The 21,148-nt window shown below is 42.3% G+C and overlaps 2 protein-coding genes across 6 annotated transcripts in view; both read left to right on the plus strand.

Moving 5' to 3' along the window:
- The window catches only part of LOC124302903 (uncharacterized), a 592,781-nt gene that overhangs the window by 557,331 nt on the left and 14,302 nt on the right, over positions 1 to 21,148 (plus strand). The gene's annotated exons all lie outside the window — the stretch shown is intronic.
- LOC124302758 (uncharacterized) overlaps positions 1 to 21,148 on the plus strand; it is a 170,006-nt gene that overhangs the window by 7,811 nt on the left and 141,047 nt on the right. The window contains exon 1 of one of the 5 annotated variants that reach the window (XM_046759272.1): positions 4,075 to 4,093. The exons of 3 other annotated variants lie outside the window; for them this stretch is intronic. The gene's annotated coding sequence lies outside the window, so the exon portion shown is untranslated. One more of the 5 variants, XM_046759271.1, reaches the window with a different exon arrangement.

Raw genomic sequence — 21,148 nt, forward strand, 5'->3', positions numbered from 1 at the left:
AACGAAAAATCGAAGAATCTTAAACGATCGAATGAATCGTGTTGATAACGTTCAAACTATTCTCGTTAGGCACATTCGTAAGTATAATTCTGTTACAGCTGCTTCCAACTGAAAATGTTCATGCATCAAATCATAAAATGTTTCGAAAGAATTCAGCGTGTGCTTTATTAGATGATATATTTTTTGTATTCAGTAAAATTTACAATAAATCACCTAATAAATTACGAAAGCACGAATAGACAGATATACTAGATCAAAAATTATATAATAAACTATACAATGAACTATATATGAATTTTGTGCTTTCGTAATTTATCACGTGACTTGTTATAAATTTTATCAAATCTACACGGCAAATTGTCTAATAAATTACACGTTGAATTCTATCAAAAAAAATGGCTATTATTCAACGCTTGAAAATTTTGAGTAGAGCTAACCGCAAGCTTCGATCGGTACTTACGCCGAATAATAAAACAGCGGTTCGTACTCGGTACAATCCTCGCGGTTTCGCTCATATAACGATAGATCACAGAGAGCCTTTGATCACGTTGAGAACTACGGATTTTCACTCGTGATATTGTATTGTGAACGTATAGAGGGATCGGTTCAGGTTTCATTAGCCGTCGGGATCAGAGGCGCGAGCGTGAACGTACATAAATACCTATCGGTATTCGTGGGTGGCGTAGAAAGAGAAGAGAAGGAGAAGAAGAAGGAGAGAGAAAAAAAAAATGAAAATAAAATAAAAAGAAAAAGGACAGAGAAAGAGAGAGGGAGAGAGGACCGAGGGTGAAAGCTGGGGGTGAGGAGGGGGAGGGCGGACATACCGCGCTTCGCCACAAGAGATTACTCCATTATTCTCCGAGCATAGACAATACCAAGTGACCGCTTACATTTCAACACACACACACACACACACAGGTGAATACGTACTCGGTGTGCGTGATCGTGACTCGCCCACAGCAATTGCAGTGCCTTTGTAACGCGTCGTTACGAATCCGGTCCCTAAGAACATGATATATCTGAAGGCGCATTCTTGGCCGACGAGCACAATAAGCCCGCCTCGATGCCAGCTGACTGTCAAATTTTGGTCGTGTGCAGAGCGGTGCTCGACGTCGGTTGATTCAATTTATTCTTGGACCGCGGTTGAAGACGGCCGGAGATATTCCTCGAGGGAAAAAAATAAGGAGGAAAGAATGCGAGGCGGAAGAGTAGACGTAATATGCGTGTTGGGGCGGTATTTGTCGTTAGTTTCGATTTAACCGATTTTTTAACGATAACTCCTCCGGATTTGTGACGAATAAGCAAATAGAAATCTCATCGAAAGCACAGGCATCCGTTTCAACCCCGAAAAATCTTCTCGCAAAGTATGTGAAGTTTGTCATTTAAATTGTATCCACATTTTTATTCGACTTTTAGTACACGTGTATTTTACCGCGGGACTGACTGTTTGCGAGAAATCTGTAAGTGTGAGAAATCAATCGGCACCGATGCTACCGTTTGATAAAAATATCAGCATCGTCGACGGAGGATTTCACGTCAATCGTTCACCGACGTCAAACTCGCAAAAGAGTAAAATTCTAATTGGGTAAAGCCGACACGGAATGCTCGACGGACGATGCTGATATTTTGCATCGAATATCGGAATCAATGCTCGCTGATTTCTCACGCCAGCAAATTTTTTTTCAAACAACCGACTCCGCGACGAAATATACGCTGAGACTGTATTAAAAACGCGCGTATATTTTAAACGGCAGACTTCACAGCCCTTGCGCGAGGGCTGCTGCAGAGATCTCTGATTCGAAAGGGATCTTCGTTCGTTTATTTGGAAGCAATCCGAGTGGCGGCCGAGTGAAAATTCGAAAAGGTCGAAAACACAAAGCACCCTAATACGTATACCTCTGATTCGGGCTCATACTGTCGAATCTATGCCTATATTCTCTTTTTTTACATTGTCAAAATACACAAAGAAACCATCGTAACTTTTGGACTCGTTACTTCCGACGACACGGGGGAACAAGTTTCATCGGGGAGTGATTTTAAACACACGGACAACGCTTTACGTCTGACTGCATCGCGACTCGGAGCGGCGATGATCTTGCCTCTTCTCCCCGCGACTCCGGCCGAATATCTCTACGGAATATTAATGCGAAATATCATAAGGCACGAGACCCCGGCATACCAAGTATCATAATCCCCTGGTGCCGGTGCTGCTTTGTACCCAACCGTTCCGGGCGTGGCAGGCAATTCGAAAACAGAACTTCGCTTTTTACCCGAACCTGTATTAATAATAGCTTCACGTTCTTTCTCCGAATTCTATGCGATGTATAATGTATGTATGTAACGATTTTTTTTTTTTGTTTTTTTTTTTTTGTGCATCCAACTTTTTTTCTTTTCACTTCTCGATAATTCTGAAATCGTTTTTTCACCAAGGAGAACTCTGCCGCAGATTTGGATCTACGAATTGGACAAAGAAATAACGTTTCCACTCTGATAATTCGAACTTTACCGATATATTAGAAACGTGGAATCGTTCCAGCTCGGTGAATTTCGCGTAACTCATCACCGATACAAAATCCGACCACCAGATGTTTTCCCCGAACTCAGGGAATCCCTCATTTTATTATCCGAATCCGCAGAATTGTAGAGAACCGGAAATTAACACTGGCCCAAAAATCAAGACCATCGAACGTTACTCGCCCGTTCCAAAACTCTCGTGGAAGCAACGTGACGTCCATTGTGCGCCCAAGCACTAGGATACAAGACGTCGAGGGGATGGCCAGACAGATTCCTCCAGATACCGTCCCGCATCCCCTTTTCCCGAGGGAGCGGAGAGCGCGGAAAGGAAGGAGGCTGAATGGACCTCGAGTCCCTTTTCGGGGCCCGGCAGGTGCGAGCTGTTACCTGTCCGATGACGCCGAGATGCGGACTCGTACAGTCGGTCGAGAAAGTCGAATCGAGTAAGTTGACCCGAAGCCTCCGCACCCGACGGACGTCCGGATAACCGAATTGTCTCCCGGGGATTCGGCGGGGAGAACAAGAGGAAAAGAGCCAAGTTATCCCGGCAAGGTAACCCCTTCGGGGGTCGCGATCATCCTTCCCTCCGGGAACCGGACTCCATACGAGGGTGGATTCCCTAAGCGTCCCTCGAGGCTCCCGGCGTCGGAGTTCCGAAAAGAGGACGCGTCTTCGACGAGGAAAAATCCGCCCGAAGCCCCACGTTGCATGCCTAATCACACCCCTGAAGAATCATCGTTCGCTGGGATGGTCAGAAAGCCCTTCCGGATCTGATCGCACCGTTTTCCCCCTCAAGATCCGACTCGTCAAATTCACGCTTTGAACTTTACCCTTCTCATCAGAGGTGGCTGGGTTTCGACAAAAACCACAGCCTCGTTTCACCTCCCGAATTTAGGCTCGTCCGGAACTGTCACTGACCTTGCGATACCTGACGTCGATCGCTGGTCTGGTTCTGGGAAAAGTTACGAGCCGATCGGAACTACCGACAACGAGTTCGTCGAGTCGCTCGGAACGGTAGATCAGAGTTTGGATAGTGATGATAGACAATCGTTGCGATGGAAGTCGAATCAAGCGACGAGTCGAGGAGGGTATGCGATTGAGCACGAGAAGCCGCAGTGAAATGTCTCAGTTGTTGGATCTGTTGAAAAAGAGATATATATTTCCAACAATTAAGACGAGTTGTTCAAGGATCGACATGGGCTAATGATAAACTGTAGTTTCAAACTTGTCTTCATAACCAAAAAGAGCCGGCTCTGCTTTTCACCCCGCCTGTATCCGTTCAATTAAAACTTTTCCCTCGGCTTTCATCCAAAATTCCAAAGCGAAACACTGAGGTGAATTAGTCTACCGAGGTAGGACCGTTAGACCGATACCCCACGACGAACGTTGAGCACCTTCGGTTGCTTCGACTTCCGATCGAAATCGAGACAATCGTAAACTGGCAAACGATGAGACAGAAAATTGCCAGCTCATCACGCGCAGCTCACGTTTGTTTGATCCGTTGTCTCGGTGCTCTGGCTGTACGGAGTTCAGTATCCAGTCTGAACTCGGGGCGAAAGCACGTCGCGGTATCGTCATGGTACGTTTAAAAATAAACCTATAATCTGGACCCTAGTTTCTTCATAACGTACACTAAGCACAGCTTCTTGGCACGTCTGGTGTTGTTGTTTGTTTGTGAGCTTGGTGCATGTTTCACGGAAGCTAGTGAATGAGAAGTGACTCGGAAGATCCTGACCACCTCACCACTTCCAAGGTAATCCTGGTCGTAACCACGATCATGATCCCGACTTCTGTAACGTGTCTCCCGTAATCAATCGAAGCACAGCGGAAGGTTCTTCCCGGAATAATTGATCACCAATGTCGATTTTCTCCCGGTCGTAACTCGACAGCGTCGATATTCCTCGACCCAATTTTCCTCCACGAAGGGTTGGCGGAGGGGAGAAACGGCAGTAACCCTGGCGATTGTTATATCGCGATAAAACGTCGTCGACCACGTCCGCCGTTCAACTCGACTGCAACTCTTGCGAACCCCGGGCAACGGAGAGGATTTTTCGACCCCATCCTGCGGGATGACGGGTTTCAAGATGGCTGGGTGAGACGTGTATAAAAGTTTGCCAAAGTGCTCGACGCGCTGAGTGGAGCCCCCGGTGTTTGTTCAATGCGAGTCAAAACCACGCAGGCATCCGAGACCCGGGCGAACTGTGGCGGGTTCGTTATGTCGCATTTCGAACAAGACATCCGTTGCCAAGTTTTCCCGAATGAAAATTCCACCTCCGTTTTCCCTCCCGCGACCTTTTTCATTCCCAATATCATACGACGCTGTTATTCGTTCTCGTTCGACGTTTCGACTTCACCCTTTTTCCAAGAGGATCGGTCCAAAAGTGCTGCTCCTCGTCACCAATTCCTCATCCTCGTTCCATCGCCCGGTCACTACGAGGGTCGAAGAACGAAGAACCGTTCCGACGTTTTATCGGCCGACCAAAGACCCGAGAGACAATGCGACTCGACTGTCGTATTCGCTTCCGGTTAATCGTGACAGTCTTCTTTAACGGGTTGTAAACTTGGGAGTCCCGAACAGTTCGCACGTCGTGCATCAACCGTACACCCTCAACCCTCGAAACAACTCTTGTTATAAACTATCGTGCAGTTATAGCTTCACTCCGCAACAGGGAAGTGAACAACAGAACGGAGACGATGAGGAACGTTTCCAGTCTCGCCATTGAATCGTGGCGTATAAACTTCACCTCGAAGTCGTCGCATGATTGGTTAACAGTTACTGCAGTTGGACTTGTAGTTTCAGTTTCAGTCAGTCGCAGCTTATACCGCTGCGGGTCCGCAACGAGCAAAAGTGGCTGCTGTACTGTAGAACTTGAGGCTTTATCCACATCTTCGAAACTTTCTGTACTTATCTGCAATACTTTGGACCGCGAGGTGTCTGCTCGTAGTTTGCGAACAGTTGTTTACTTTGTTTACCAGTCTGTACAGTCGTTTCCCTTTTCTTTTCTCTCCATAACTCGGTTATACGGAGGGAAAATTGAACCTGGTTTTTTTTTTTTTTTTTCTTTTCTCTCAACTCGGCTGATTAGTTTTCAGCCTGTGGACCAATCGGACCGATTTTAGCTGACGTAAACGACACCAAAAAAAAAGAAAAAAAAAAAACATACGTGTTATTGAAAACAGAGGTGAAAATGCGATTTGCATCGACGTACAATGCAGGCGCGGTGGATCGATTCTTCAAATTTCTCTGCATGGTTGTGTCAATGTGCGCGTGAAAAAACCGCGAAGGAATCAGGGAAAATAATTGCCCCGGATTGTACGGTGTAAACTTTTTAGCGGGGGTTATACGATTGATGGATGGATGGATGGATGGACGTGTGTGTCTGAGGGGGGGGAGGAGGAGGGAAAAACTGTTGAAAACTGAGACAGAAATTTCATCAAGCTAAACAAACGAACCTCCGGGTGAAATTTGTCGAACTAAACCGACGGTAACCGGTATGCAGGTGTTCGGTGAAAACTAATTTCTCCCACATGTGAAGGATATATGTTATATAGCTAATTACCCGGACCTGCCACCCTGAAACTTTCTACTGCTCCTACGACGAGGCACGTTTCGGCCAATTTACCCAGCCACGTAAGGTAAAAGCTCACATCTGGAGGTCGCTTGTCGTGTCTGTCATATTTTATCCCGCGCAAGGGTGTGAAAAATAATTTGCACAGGGATTAATTTCGACCGTGAACCTTGTGAGATCGGTGGAAAATTTTCACCCAGACATTCCGTGTTTGATGAAATTTACTTTTGAGCTTTTTAAAATGTCAGAATGACGCTGTTCCGTAAATTTTTCGAACCTTTTATTCTTCGCTTTTCCCAAAACTCCAGTCACACTGTCCGAACCATCGAACCTCTCGAGATCAGACTACTTGGTAAAGGTCTCTCCGAACAAGTTTCGAACTGTTTTATCGACCGTCGGTATCGCAAATCGAGAAACGATCGGAGCTGGAACGCGTATCGCCTGCAGCCGAAGGGGTAAAGTTACGATTCTGGATCACGGGGCGGTGGGGAGGGGGGGGGGGGGGGGGTCGGGTTGGGTAAGCAGTGAACGTGATCAGGGATCGGACAAAGATAATCGCGAGAGCACAAGCAACTCCAGGTCGACCTTACTCGCTGGTTCTCCTCCTCGATCTGGAGTCCGGAATAGCGGTAAATACAGAAAAATAAAAAGAAAGAGAAAGAGAAAGAGAAAGAGAAAGTCACGAGTCAAGAGGGGGCGTTATTAAATTATTTAAAACTCGACGTTTCGACGAGAGTGGGAAGAAACGGGCATGAAAAAGGTCCGGGGGAGGGGGTTGAAAACGTCGTCAAAGGCACGTGCAAGCTCCGAGGAAAGCTCGAAGACGCCGCGTCGGCCTCTGTACGTGGGTCCTGGTTTTTCGAGGGGTTGGAAAACAAGGACGAGGAGGGTTGGACGGGGGTGGGGGGTGGAAGGGTCGAGGGAAAGGGAGAGACTCCGCGAGTCGCGGTCGTGACGGTGGCAGAGCGGCGGGTCGTTAGCTCTAGCGCCCGACGTAAAATTAATTACGCCTCGAAACTGTCTTAATTAAAAATGTGTCCGCCACCCATCAACCCCCGCAGCCAACTCTCTGGCCGCTTACACTCATAGCTTATGGCGAACCATTTTCTCGACTCCGCATTCGTCGAGCCGTTCTCCTTCGCTCGCTTCTGCCCGCTATGCGCTGTGCTTGCACAGCTTTTGAATATTGCCTCGCGTTATTCCTCCCGCAGGCGTTACTCGCGCCTAGATTCGACGCCGTATCACGCCAAATCCCGAGGGTTCGTCTCCCCGTCTCTGTTACTGTCGCGAGTGGAAATTAACCGGGAGTCAAAGTCCGGCTGGATTATGCGTATTTGTTTTTGTTTTTTTTAACTTTTTTCCTTCATCCAAAATTTATCACTCGAGTTGAGATTTTTACTGTAATTTTTAATCTTTAAAGATGGAATTTTGATTGGAATATTTACGACGAGGTATCGATGAAAATAAATCACACGATGCAAGGTTGGTGTTGAATTCGTGAAATATGAGTATGTCAGTGTTAAATAAATTTCGGACGATCCTGAAGTCGCAAAGTACTTGGCGGTGTTTTTTTTTTTTTTTTTTTTTGTTTTTTTTTTCTTGATAAATTTATCGTTAAAAACAATACGTTACGGTAAATTTTTAACCTCATGATCGTATTTCGGGAAATTTCGATTTTGAAAAAACCCCGATCACAAGATATGTTTTCTAATTTATTTTATTTTTTCAGAGAACGCTTTGATTTAGGAAAATTTCGGTCTGATATTTTCAGAGAATAAGTAATTACGACGAGGTTTTTCCTCTCAAAGGGGTTTCCGACAACATGCAATTCAAAATCAACAAAAATCACAATCTTACCATTTTTGAATGACTAATTTGTAGCAGTCGAGTTTCCAAAACATGCGTATCAACTCGCTTTTCTACGGTTTGCCGAATTTCAGAAAATCATTTTCTCATGAAAACTTTATCCGAATAATTTTCATCTCGACGGACTTTTTCTCGGACGGTTTACGCATCCTGTAACTGGACGAGCCCGAGTTTCTTCACGGTTGACTGTCCTTTAACCAACCCCTAAGCGTCATGTAGCAGGAACGGGCGTTCACACGGTTCGGAAATTCGGCAGGCCGCGTCCCGTCTCTCACCTGCATTTGACAGGATCGTTGTACCTATCCCGGCGAATCCCGAAGCGAGGATCTCGGCTTTAGGTACCTGTACAAACACGAGCGAGTCTTGCAGCCGCCCCCAAAATCCACCCTTGTGATTCGGGGAGGCCTCGGGGCGCGATTGGCTCTGAAGCCTAACTTCGCCTACGCTCAACGGGGCATCCATGCATATTTAACCCCGGACAAGGGGCTTCTTATGTGGGGAGAAAGTAAATTCGCTTATCTTCCGAGCGGGGATGCGAAATAGATGCGGCTAAACGTCGTTGAAAAAATGATTGTTTGATGGCGAAACGATTTATGCATCTATATATGTATTACATGTACATTAGCGTGTTTTGAAAGAAATTAGTTGCGATTTGCCGCCGTGGAATTCTCTGAAAAGTTTGTCTACGTCGTAAGAAAGATGCTGTAAAAAGATGAGCGTTATACGTTTTGTGCAAGATCGCGATCGTTCAATTTTTCACTTTTATTTACATATTTTTGAAATTGCGAAGAAACACGTTCCAGCAATTCGATTATTACTCCTTTCCCGACATTTATATTCGACCCAAAGATCACGATCCGTAACACAACGATGTATCATCCGGGAATCTTATTCTCATAAATTAAAAGTTTGTATCAAATTATATCAATTTTATGAGACTGAATTGATAATGAAAAAGTCGTCAGATACGCTTCTCAAACAGCAACTGGAGACCCGATATTACAAGTTTGGGTCTTCTTAGTGGCGTAAATTGATGTTACGATCGATGAAAGCACCAGAAGAAAAATTTTATCACGATACTTCGTAAATTAAAAGAAATGTATAAAAGTGAAAAATCAACTGAACGACGGTGGAAAATCGCAAATTATTTTCTTACGTTTATGTAATAACGAGATTTATCAGGTGACGTTTTTTCACACGTCTCTGACGAATGTTCAGAATTTTATTTCAAGCTTCCGATAATTACTTTTCTACAAATTATTAACATCCTGGTCAGACACGGATATCCATAAATTCCTTTTTCTAAAGTAAACGTTCTTTTTTCGTATCCAACCATTTAAACGATTTCCAATTGTTCTTACTAATTTTGTACCGCCTGCAGTGAACCGAATAAAATGAAAAGCAAGGAAAGTTCAAACCTTGACCGTAAATCGTCCCTGGAAAATAGTCAGCGGATCGAGGCCCGCAATCTTTATTCCCGGGACGAGAATGTATGGAAAATTGTATCGAAGAGAGCCGGGATCGACTTTCTCTCAACGTTTTCATTTATTTGTCTTATTTACTGTTTCTTCTTCTTTTTTTCGCCGTATCGAGGAATTTACTTAAACATGGTTTTTCTCAAAAGCGTCGATCCGGCCTCTAACGCGACTACGAATTTCAACTCACGTCCCTCCAGCTTTTCTCGATCCTCAATTCGATCCCCGTCTCCTCGCATTCCTTCCACATCCGATTGTTAGTATTTTTTTCTCCATCTCACTGTCCTCCCCGTTTTCCTCCGATCGGAAACGGGAGAAATTTGATAAACGATTGGTGAAATCAGTTTGAGCGATCTTCCGAAAGGTAAAATAAGACTGCGCTTCTCAACTTTCGATTTGTAACACTTTTTTCCCACCCTCTCGCATCGACTCTTCTCTCGATTTCTTCGAATATTGTCCTCTCATCGTCACGGCGGGTCTGCAAATAATAACAACAACAATGGCCAACCAATCCTGCCGGTTTCTTGCCTGCAGCGTTATTAATGAACCTGCACGCATCGACCGAGGAAATGGAGTAAAAAACCCCGGTACTATGCGCCTCGTCTCCATTGACTGGATGAAGCGATTATTATTGACCTGGACTATGTTGCCCCCGGATAATTAGCGCCTTATCAAACGTCTTCAAACGTATCGAACACAACGCCTAAAGCCCTTTTCTATACCTATTTTTTTAATTGAATAACGAGAGTATTGCAGTAACGAAAAAAAAACGATCCTATCCCGTACCTATCTAACAATAAGAGATTTCCGTATCGACGAAACATTTCCTCTCCCCGTTGCTGAAACGCAAGGTTAATTTATAAACTGATTTTTCATACTTGATTACGTTCCCGATCGATCGGTGCAAAAAACGAAAGTTCCTTTGTACGCATTCCGGAGTTGTAAGTTTAGCGATTATATTTGCCTAACCTAACCTAACCTAACCTACCTTGGTGAAAATGTTTTTTACGATCAACTCGGAATTTTTAAAAAAATCGAGCCATCTCGTACAGTCTTGTACAAAAAAAATTGCAAACACATTCATAGTTTCTCGTAAAAACTTGTCGATTTTCGTGAAGATTTGTATTTATTCAATAAAAAAAATCGACGAGATACTACAATTATTTACGAAAATTAACAATTCTTTGAAAAAAAAAAAAAAAAACTGTGCACACTTACAATTTTGTGCGAAATACTACGAAATGTTCTAATTTCCGTAAAAATTTGCAATAGCAGAAATTTTCACCGGGGTAACCTGAGCTTACAAAAAAAAAAAAAAAAAATTAAAAATCGACGATACAAATCCGATGGTAAAAATTCATGAAACCCTCTCGACTTGAGCGAGTATTATCCTGAGGCGAAACAGTTCGGCAGTATTATTATTTACACCGTAAGCGATATAAGCGATAAAACAGGGTTCGCTAAGGGAAAATTGCTCGTCAGTATAATTCGTCGAGTCCCCGATCCCCGGAACCGGAAGAGCGGTAATCCTCGGGTAATCCCGCGTGTTCTGCAAAGTGTTTTCCATTTCGCTTATACTCTAGGATTTCGTCACAATTTCCAATCGCTAACGGTTAAGGCACTAGCTGTACAACCACTTCCGCTTAGCACCGCGGATTAGGGCGGGCGAGTTTGTACACCTTTGCCTTGCCTCGAAACAGGCACGCCGCCGACTTGTTTATACGCAAAGGTGAAAGCACTGCGAGGAAAAGGGTGGGTGAGGGGGCTTATATTACGTATTCGTTAAATAGGATCAAGTAGTGGGAAGCCTTGTGTTGCTCGAACAGCTTTACTCGACAAGATTATGGAATCGGGGGTTTTGTGTTAGCACCGACTAGAACGGGACACGCCGATGGTTGTTGTTGAATCACTTCTGAAAACCGTTTTTAACTTCCGTTAAAACGGGTAACGTTTGAATAACGCTATTGATATCACAGGCGTTGCAAGAAAATTTGCCAACACATCTTCTGCTCCCTCGTGTGTGCGGTAAAACTATTTTCTTCAGTTTTTCCTACGTTGTGGTACGAAAAAAAAAAAAAAAATTTTTATCGTTTTTTTTGTACTCAAACAAGACCCCGATGTCAGTTTATTTTTACATCGGTATCGAATCGACGTGATATAGATTGAAAAAAATAAGAAAAAAGAGCGTACTACGATCGAGAATAATGAAACGAAAAAAAAATAGGAATGGTGAGATGTGTTACAATTTTGGTTACAGATGGAAAATGAGAAAAAAAAAACAAAAAAAAAAACGACAACCAACTTTCATTTTATACTCTGAACTACATTTTCCGGCTGAACGGTAAATAATGTAGAACACTTTTATATGTTTTTTTTTTTTTTTTTTTCTTATTTTCTCTCTTTCATATTTTGGCTCTTCATCGAACTGCTGAATTCGACAGCTTTTAATTTCACGAAATTCGTTTTGACGAAGGTGGCATTTTTCTTTTTTTCCACACATTTCGAGCAGCAACCGATTGTAACATTACGTGTGTGTATATGTACACGAATATACTTACGTACGCGTGTATACATCAAAGAGAGTATTGCGTTATTAAAATACTCATTTGATATACTCGGCCGGTTCTTAAAAAAGTACCTTACGTACAGTTCGCCGGTACACCTTTCAAATATGTCCGTTCCTTAGATCTCCTCAGCGCTTAGAGTCGTCGTGTCGTTGAAAAGCGAGAGGAGAGAAAGAAGGTTGGGAGAATGGTAGAGAAAAAAGTAAAGTGAACGAGAGAATAAAGGGCGTTGAGAGAACTGAATGTAAAAATTTCATACTCTGCACCACCGTTCTACAGTTTGTGTATATATATATATATACATGTATAACACATGCAAGAAGACATGCAAAATTGTATATACATATATGACTATATGTATATATGTCGTTGTCGTGTCAGCGTCGTGAGAACTTTAAAAAGCCAACGAATTTTACCATACGCCCTCGGGTATTTGGGTTGCGGAGGAAAGCTGAGAGGGGGAAAAAAAAATTAAAAAAAGGTAGAAAAAAAAAACGGAAGAAAATAAAAAGAAAAAAAAAAAAAAATGACGACGGTGGGAAGGGAGGGGGATTAAGTCGAATAAGAAGACTTTTAATCCCTCTCGGAGTATCTCCTAAACTCCCTACTCCAGCCGCAGGAATTACTCCCCTGGGATGTAATATTAACTTAACCTCGTTTTACGAATTTATTATAGTCGTATTTTCTCTCCTCTTTTTTTTTTTTCTTCTTCTTTTGGGCCAGCTTTTTTCGACTCCCGTATCTGTACGGTTAAACTTGTGCTGTTTAATGTACTTAGATTGTACGTATTATCATATTCAAGCATTTCACCGTGAACCGATCTACGGACGATCCTCGGCATTGGCGCGATGTTTTTTTTTTTTTTTTTTTTTATTCCTAATTACGGTGCAGAGTGTACAAAATAAAACGTCTTTCGTCGAGTTTTCGATTTTTTAGACCACGGGTTTGAATTTTAATGCTTCGAAAAACATGTAACCACGAACGATTGGCCTCAAATGTTTCTCACGGAGTTTTTGTTGGAAAATGAAAAATTTCGAAACCAAGACACAAGCGGGCAAGCCTTTGGTTCGGAAGCTGGAAGTAAAACAATTAATCGAAAACTGAGTATAATCGAATAAAATATAAATTAAAAAAATACAAACTTACGTCTCATCAATTTTGTTAGACTTTTTACTTTCTCGTTTCGTCTAAAGACTCACGTTCTTCGAACAAAGAATTTATGCGAAAAAGAAGCTGATCGATCGGTACCGTTAATTCGAAAACAGGCTTTTTGCGTTGTTGGAAATGGTAAAAATCAAATCTACGGTCCTGAAAACCTAGAACTCGGTGAAAAATGTTTTTTTTTTTTTTCTTTTTTTTACACGCTTTACACAGTACCTGAATATAAAAAAAAAAAAAAATGGACGACGACGAGACTCACACGTAGGTCGGTTCGGGGAGGAATGCCTCATTATACTAATTGCTGCGCGTTGTCACAGTATTTTTACACTGTATCTAAATGCTTTCTAGCTTGTTAAAATATACACGTATCTTTTCGACAAGTCGTCATAAATTTTTGATTTTACACATTCACACACACACACACACAAATATACACCTCAAAATTATTCACTGCACTATTCAGAGGCACACGCCGTATTACGAAGAGCAGAAGTGCCGCCTGCATTATTCACGGTTCACATGCACGTATGTATGTACGTACCTACGTAATGCAGCTTGAAAATCGATTGAGCAGTCTGACGTAACGAATCGTTCTACCAGATTTTCGTTTCGCGTTTCCTGTGAGTGCGTGTGTATTTTTCTTCTTTTTTTTTCTGTCATTTTTTTCACCTTTTTCTTCAACGTTTCACGGTCAGGAAATTCTGCACGTATACGTATACATCGCGTAAGAATGATAACATATCGATCTAATCAATCTTTTTCACCTGTGACGCAGAAAAAATGAATAAACGAATGAAAAATTTAATCTATCATCGAGACTTTGGATTGACGTAAACCTACGTTACAGATATAATCGTGAAACTTGCATCACGCGGTCCTTTCATCCGTTCAACTCGGAGTAAACGTCGCTCTATTATCGGCGAAAGTCAGCCGTCGGACCACCGTATAATATAAAATGGACGAAGAAACGATCTCCAACACAAATATTATTCCAAAAAATTGGATTACCCTTATCAGAAGACGGCACACGCCCAAGGCTCGATCCTCGAGTGTTATCGTAGCCTTTATTTTCTCTTTTTTTCTATCTAATTTTTTGTTCGTTCACGTTTTTCCTTTTCCTTCACCGGGAGAAATTTTTAGTTCCGGTTACCGCTCGGTCCTTGACTATTTTCATTTTTTACCGCAATCGAAAAATACAGATCTAGGTAGAAAATAAAAATTAGTTTCCTAGCTGTTACCGGAAAGTCTAGTATTCGTTACTATTCTTTCCCGTTCCGATCACTGCTACTAGATTTTCTTGCAACTGTTGCGAAAATTTAACGCTCGTGCAACGATAAATTGACGTTGAAGCCTCGTTTAACTAAAAAAGTAGAGTAAACCTCAGAGACTGATTTTGCGTTGCAATTAGCAAAAAAGGATCGACAAATGGATCGCAAAATTGTTAGGCGTACCTCGTTTTTTGTAATTCCAAAAATATTCAAACAGTTTTTCTAACAATACCTGTTTTACTGAATTTTTCTAGCTACTGTAACAAATGAAATTTTTCTCAGCGCTGACAGTTTTAGTCACTTTCACAGACTCTCCATCCGTGTGACAAAATCCTCCTACAACTCTTCGTCGGTTCCGCGTTACTTTACCACACGTATCTTTTTCCACCTCGAAATTGATCCGAATTGGATAAAAAATAAACAATAGCAGCATTAACTCCTTTCTCAATCGTTATTCAGACCCGACAAACTCGTAGCGTCGCTCCTTTTCATGCGACTTACGTGCAGTATTTTCGGTAAACTTTCGGAGGAAAGGGACGGGCGATGGTCGCAACCCCTTCTCTTTATCCGGAGAAAGCGAACACCTTCGAACCGAATAACCTTAGGATACGTAAGGTCGTTATTTGAAGGGACAACTGGCCGAGCCGCCGTTAAGTGCTTTCCTCCCCCGTCCCTGGGACTCCTTGTTTAAGGTTTCGCCCACTCGACGACGACTGCGATAACTATCGGCAGGTCCTTATTGTGTGCACAGGCAAAAACTTACCCACAGCAATACAGACGATGGCTCTTGCTTCATTTATTTATTTGGGCTATTTATGTTTCACCCATGCGATAAATATTGAAGACTTTAAACCGTGAAACGTTACATTCTACACTGAATTATAGATAATGTCCAAAAATTTATACTATTTTTTTTTTCTTTTTTTGTTTAAATTGCTATTTTGCTTTTTCACTTTTTCAGTAGAATAATCATGATTTTCAACAGAACGATCATTAATTATGTACCTCATTCGGTATTATAATAAGTGACAATTTTTATCAGAGAAAAATACACGTAATAATAATAATATATTATCTACTATTCACGTACGAAATAAAAAACTGGAGAACTTATGCTCGGTCGCAATCACTTGATATATTTATTTTACATCACACGTGTTATTCCGTCGTGATAAATCGGATCTACTGTACAGTACATTATCCCTTTGACCCAGATTATTTCATTCGATTCTATTATTACATCGATTTAAAATTTCGATCTGGTTTCGATAACACCCAGGACAGTCAGAAAACGGATATGTTATTCTTTAATTATAGGTGTGCCGTTAATTCGTTGTATCCACAATTTTCAGGAGCTTCGAATTCACTTTTTATCAGGATGAACATTCCGCTTACACTCCTCGCGGAATGCTTTCTCAATTTTAAAAAGGAACGAAACGATATTCTTAGCCGCAAATTAATATACGATTGAAAATCTGAACAATTAACACGAGAAGATGAATCCTTCACTGTTTTTGCAAACGAAAATGAATTATTCGAATCTGTAACTAGATACTCGTCTTAATAATTGCTATTGAAGACATATATTTATTTGTTATTCATAATTCGAGCTAAAAAAAAAATTCCGTTCAATTTATAGCGTCTAAACACTTGACCGAAGAGAAAAAGTATTTTGAAAAAAGAAAAGGCAGAAAATGAACACGTTCCCTACCTAGCGAACAGCTGCTGCTCTCTCCGCGTTCATGAATGGGGGATTATCGGTCAAGCCGGATCGCCTTGCAGGTACATAATGTGTGTTACACGTTATTACACGGCCGGGGGGCGGGGGGGGGGGGCAACGAAGTTTCCCACGGGGTGATGGAAGGTCTGAACCTACGCCGGGCAACAGTTGTCGAAGCCGCGTCCCTTGACGCAGGCTCCGAACAAGGGTGGATCCCGCCACCCTCCTAATGATGGGGTTAAAATACACCCTTCCGCTCCGCGAAGCTGCCCACAGTTGCCTGCCCATCCTGGTTTACAATATCGCTGCACGCGCCGCGAAGCCGAGGCCAGATTTCCGCAGCTCAACCCACGATCTCGGTCAACGGGTCAGGAAAAGCCGGTCGGTAAAAGGCACCGAAAAGGTTTTCAGACGCAGTGAGACGCAAGTCCCGGATCTCGGAGTAAATCGAATGATTTTGGTTACAGGTTCCTGTACCGAGACCTTACCGACACTTAGCCAAGACGCAAACCCGTTTCTGGAATGTTCGAGGGTACAGAAATCAAAAAAAAAAAATCACTTTCATTGATTTTATCGATTATCGGATCATTCGGTTGTCTGACGTTATCGGCCGTTCAATAATTTTTCTTTAGTGCTTTGCAATCTTAACTTTCGCGACTTGCGTCCTGTTGATTTTACGATTAGAAAAAAAGTTGTCACTCATTTTCCTACATTATTCGTTTCAAAATTTATTGCATTCTGTGAGTTCCCAGATAAGATATACGGATATATTGGCTCGAGACAAGTAAAAAAAAACCAGAATTTTTCGACCTTATTCGAATAAATATTTACAGGTAATTGTTAAATAAATAAAATCCTATCAGGTAAAAAAAAACTTGTATCACGCTACCTTATTGCGTTGTATGTGTGTAAAATTTCACGTCGATCGGAAATCCGCTATCCCACCGCTGCCACCAGCTGTTTTGAACGTTGATACTATAAAATTATCTGAAATTCAGATTTTATTTGAAAAATTGAATGTTCGGTCGTGCAAATCGTCCGAGGTATTAGCGAAGATTTGGTTTCTTTGAAGAATTTTGAAAAACTTGAAGTACGTGGGAATATTTTCCAACGTCTTGTAGATTGTTGGGTAAAATTGACGTGGCCGCGGGACTAAATATCATCGTCACTGCACGAAAGGATACCTCGCTCGCCGATAGTCAAAGTTTAGGAATAAAATTACCGTTAAGGAATTCGTCAACTGATACGGGGCGAAGAAGCTGTAGAAGATCCCCGGAAGTTTCAAGTGCGAGATTTGCATACAAAGATACTCTCCCCTCCTCGTTTCTCCTCTCCACTTTGTTGGCCCTCTCCTCCCTCTCCTCCTCGTCTCCCTTCGTACTTTTTTCAGAGGTCCAGGCGCGTGGCGTCCCGCGGGAGCGGTCCAAAACTTGGCCAACAACTTTCTATTCGCATTTTTACGGCTCGTCGAAAAGATGGGTCTCCGAGGCGTGCCGGATGATAAGAGAGACTAATTTTCTACCCACTTTATGCACGCCCGTCCCACGATTCATTTACACAAGCCTCACGCGCTTCTACATATCTATATCTAATATTTATACGTGTTCGTGGGCGCTAAAACCCTCCAAAAAATTCATCCCTTACGGACTACCCTTTTTTTCTGAACAAGCTGAATTTAAACTTCGATATTGACGTATCTTTTGGTGAAAAATGAAGCATGCACTATTCTGTTTTGTTAATTTCAATCGTGAATCAGAACAAATCTTAATTCATCATTGAATATATGCAAATCATATGCTATTAATGCACGAAAAATTATCCTACTTTTTACATACATTGTAATAATGCGGTATACGTTGATGATTCAATTATTCAATACTCCAAGTACCGATACTGATGAAGTTACTCGAAGGAAATGATTTACTTGAATGTGAGCTTGTCGATGTCAAAAAAATTTTCCCCACTGCAGAAACAAATTCTTTTTTTATCCAACAAACAGAAAAACAATTTCAACACTTATCAATGGAATTCTAACTGATAAAAAAAAAAAATCTATAATATGGGTTCGTGGGTGAGTAATTAATAAGTCAATATTTCGTGGGGGCGATAGTTGAAAAATGCAAAAATTTATGCCGTAACATATATTTTAATTTATTCGAATAAATAGTCTTACTTGAGCCTTGCTTTTAATCCGTTTGAAAAATTTCCAATCGGACAGTTAAAGATCCGTTTATCGGTAGTTAAAAAAGAAATCTACAAAATAAGATTCAATTTCCAGTCGAAAAATGGAAATCTTAATCTGATTGCGATTCACCGGGAATAATTTGAGGTGGTTATTATCAAATGTTAAATCGGTGATTCAACGACAGGTGTCGTAAAGCTTTTCAACTTTTCCATTCGTCGAACCCTCGATTCTTTTTTATAGCAGATAAAAATCGCTCCTTTTCCTGTATAAATATGCGGGACGGATTTGAGGTCGAGCTATAAAGATTTCAGACCGTATTAAGAGGGTCTACAACCGCGTATTATTGCATCAACGGGGGTAAGATTAAATATTTCCTGAATAATTTCAAGACTCCGCTTCTAACGCACAAGCAATAAACAAAAAATTTCAAATCATAATAATTCACTTCTTCATCGTACGAAATAATTGGCGATCGACTCAAAGTCGCGTCGAATAGTTCGCGGATTTGCACGAATCCGGTATCGTTTCGCACTTGCATCGAGACTCTCCGCTGATCTTTGGCACAGGCAGCGGGTGTATAAATTACATCGTTGGCGTTTATTTCTGAAAACCTAGATATCACGGGTTGTGTACAAATGCAAACAACCGTCCTTGCAGACACGGGGCGGGATAAGCGGATAGATATAGGAAGTTTACCTTGATCTTTGTGGCAAATATTGGATCTCCGCAGATCGGGTAAGAATTTTGGATATTGCTTGTATATACAAGCCAATCCGGCTCTCGAGGCCCTCGGGCTATCCTTTGAAGATTCCTTCCCTCGTCCCGAGAGTCCTGCAGCCCCCAGGTTTCACTGCACCGCGTGCGATCGGCGTTATAAAAGCGTTAAAAAATTTTCCGCGAACGATTCAAAGTGAAAAGCTCGGGACGAGGTTGACGAATTCGCGATTTAACGTGTCAGTATTTTTGCAACGCGAGGAACGTCCCTTCCGGTTAAGCTTCTCGACTTCTCTCGATATTCGCGAATGAGTTCGCGATGTGTTCGCATTGTCCATATTGCGGATCGCTGAGGGTGTGGGTTAATTTCCGGGCAGTTGAACACACGGCACGTGTAACCCAGTTAAAACCATATATATACGTGTATATATGTGGGTATACACTCGTATTATTTGTAACACAAGGATGTCCCGATAAGAAGGGATTCGCGTTGAAGATTTATACGACGTCACGTTTGCGGCGCGAGGCGAACGGAGCAAAAAGCTTCGGAATACGTTAACCGCGTGCAGGGACGCGGAGAGAGAGAGAGAGAGAGAGAGAGAGAGAGAGAAATACGACTTTCAGAATTACAACAGCTCGAGAAACCCGGTGAATAATTAGCGAGGCGGAACCGAAGAACGAGAAATTAAAAATATCAAAGCCGAGGAGAAATATGATCGAAAATGATTTTCCATCCATAGACGAAACGAGATGAAAAGAATTTCTTCAGCGATTGTTGCGAACCTGCAGCATCGGCCTTGTCGAAAGCTACATTTTTATATCATATACCGAGACAATCTGTTGAAACTTGAAAATCGACCGCGCATGCGCGAGTTTTATCGGCTGTTCGCGCAGGCTGGCCAATCCGAGTTTTCAGCTGTCGAACTCTTTCTGCCGGCGATGCGGTTGATACGAATTTTCGAGGTTAGAATCTCAAATAATCGAGGCAGCGACTCGGAAAGGTTTCGGAAGCGTTTGTTGTCGGGTCGGAAAGTTGATTCTTCGAAGAACGCTCGGAATTCAATGCTTACGCTCTTTGAAAATTCAAACGTAGACATTTTGCGTAGGTTGGCCCGCCTGCGTCGCGGACAAAAATATCGCTGCGGGAAGCTTTGGCCGACCAATGAGATTTAATTATTTGGCGCATGCGCGGTTCATTTTCAAGTTTCAAGAGATCGTCCCGGTATAAGAGAAATAATGAGGGGATTATTTACGAGGGTTTACATCAACCCTCTAAATACACGCAAGGAAAGAGACATCATCAGAATGAAACGGGTCCAGAGGTTAGTCTGTACAGATAAAACGGAACGAAAAACGCTCTGAGTGTAACGATGGTGGCATATATGCGATGATATTTCTCGTATTTTGTATCGAGTTACAACCGTTACATATTGATCGATACCTGTATCTGGACATTCCCCCCCCCTCTCTCTCTCTCTCTCTCTCTCTCCTCTGCCCCTCCAATCTTCCTCTTTTATCCCCATTTTTCTCCAACGGAATTCTCGCCTATCATCCGGAATGCTGACCGGTGGTCGAAACCGCCGCTGCTGCATACTGCAGTCTGTGTATGTGTGTGTGTGTGTGTGTGTGTGTGTGGAAAGGCGATCCGGTATCTATTCTACACACCGAAAATCCAACCAAAGCACGCATTGCCGGTATGAAATATACATTTTTACAAATAGATTTTTCGGCCTACCGTTCCGGAAATAAAATACGAGCCCGTCACCTCTCTCTCTCTCTCTCTCTCTCTCTCTCTTGATTTACTTACGATCGAAGCTCTGCAGGGCTTCGATTCCTATTATTGCTTATACTTCGTGTATACATGCATACACATATACCTATATCTTCCACTACGTGATTTCCGATACTCCGTCTGAGCCCCTGTTTCACTTGTATCGAAGCCTCTTGTAACCCGGGGGCAAAACACGAGAGTAACAATGATAACGCTTCTCCACCCCCTACCCTAATATTTTTTATATCCACCGATCATTTTTCATCACTTGTATAACAAGCGATCCCTGGTTAAATATCTCGAGATCATTTTTAAACACTGAGTGATAGACGACGCCGTAT

This window comes from Neodiprion virginianus, chromosome 4, assembly GCF_021901495.1.
Source record: "Neodiprion virginianus isolate iyNeoVirg1 chromosome 4, iyNeoVirg1.1, whole genome shotgun sequence".
NCBI classification, from domain to species: Eukaryota; Metazoa; Arthropoda; class Insecta; order Hymenoptera; family Diprionidae; genus Neodiprion; species Neodiprion virginianus.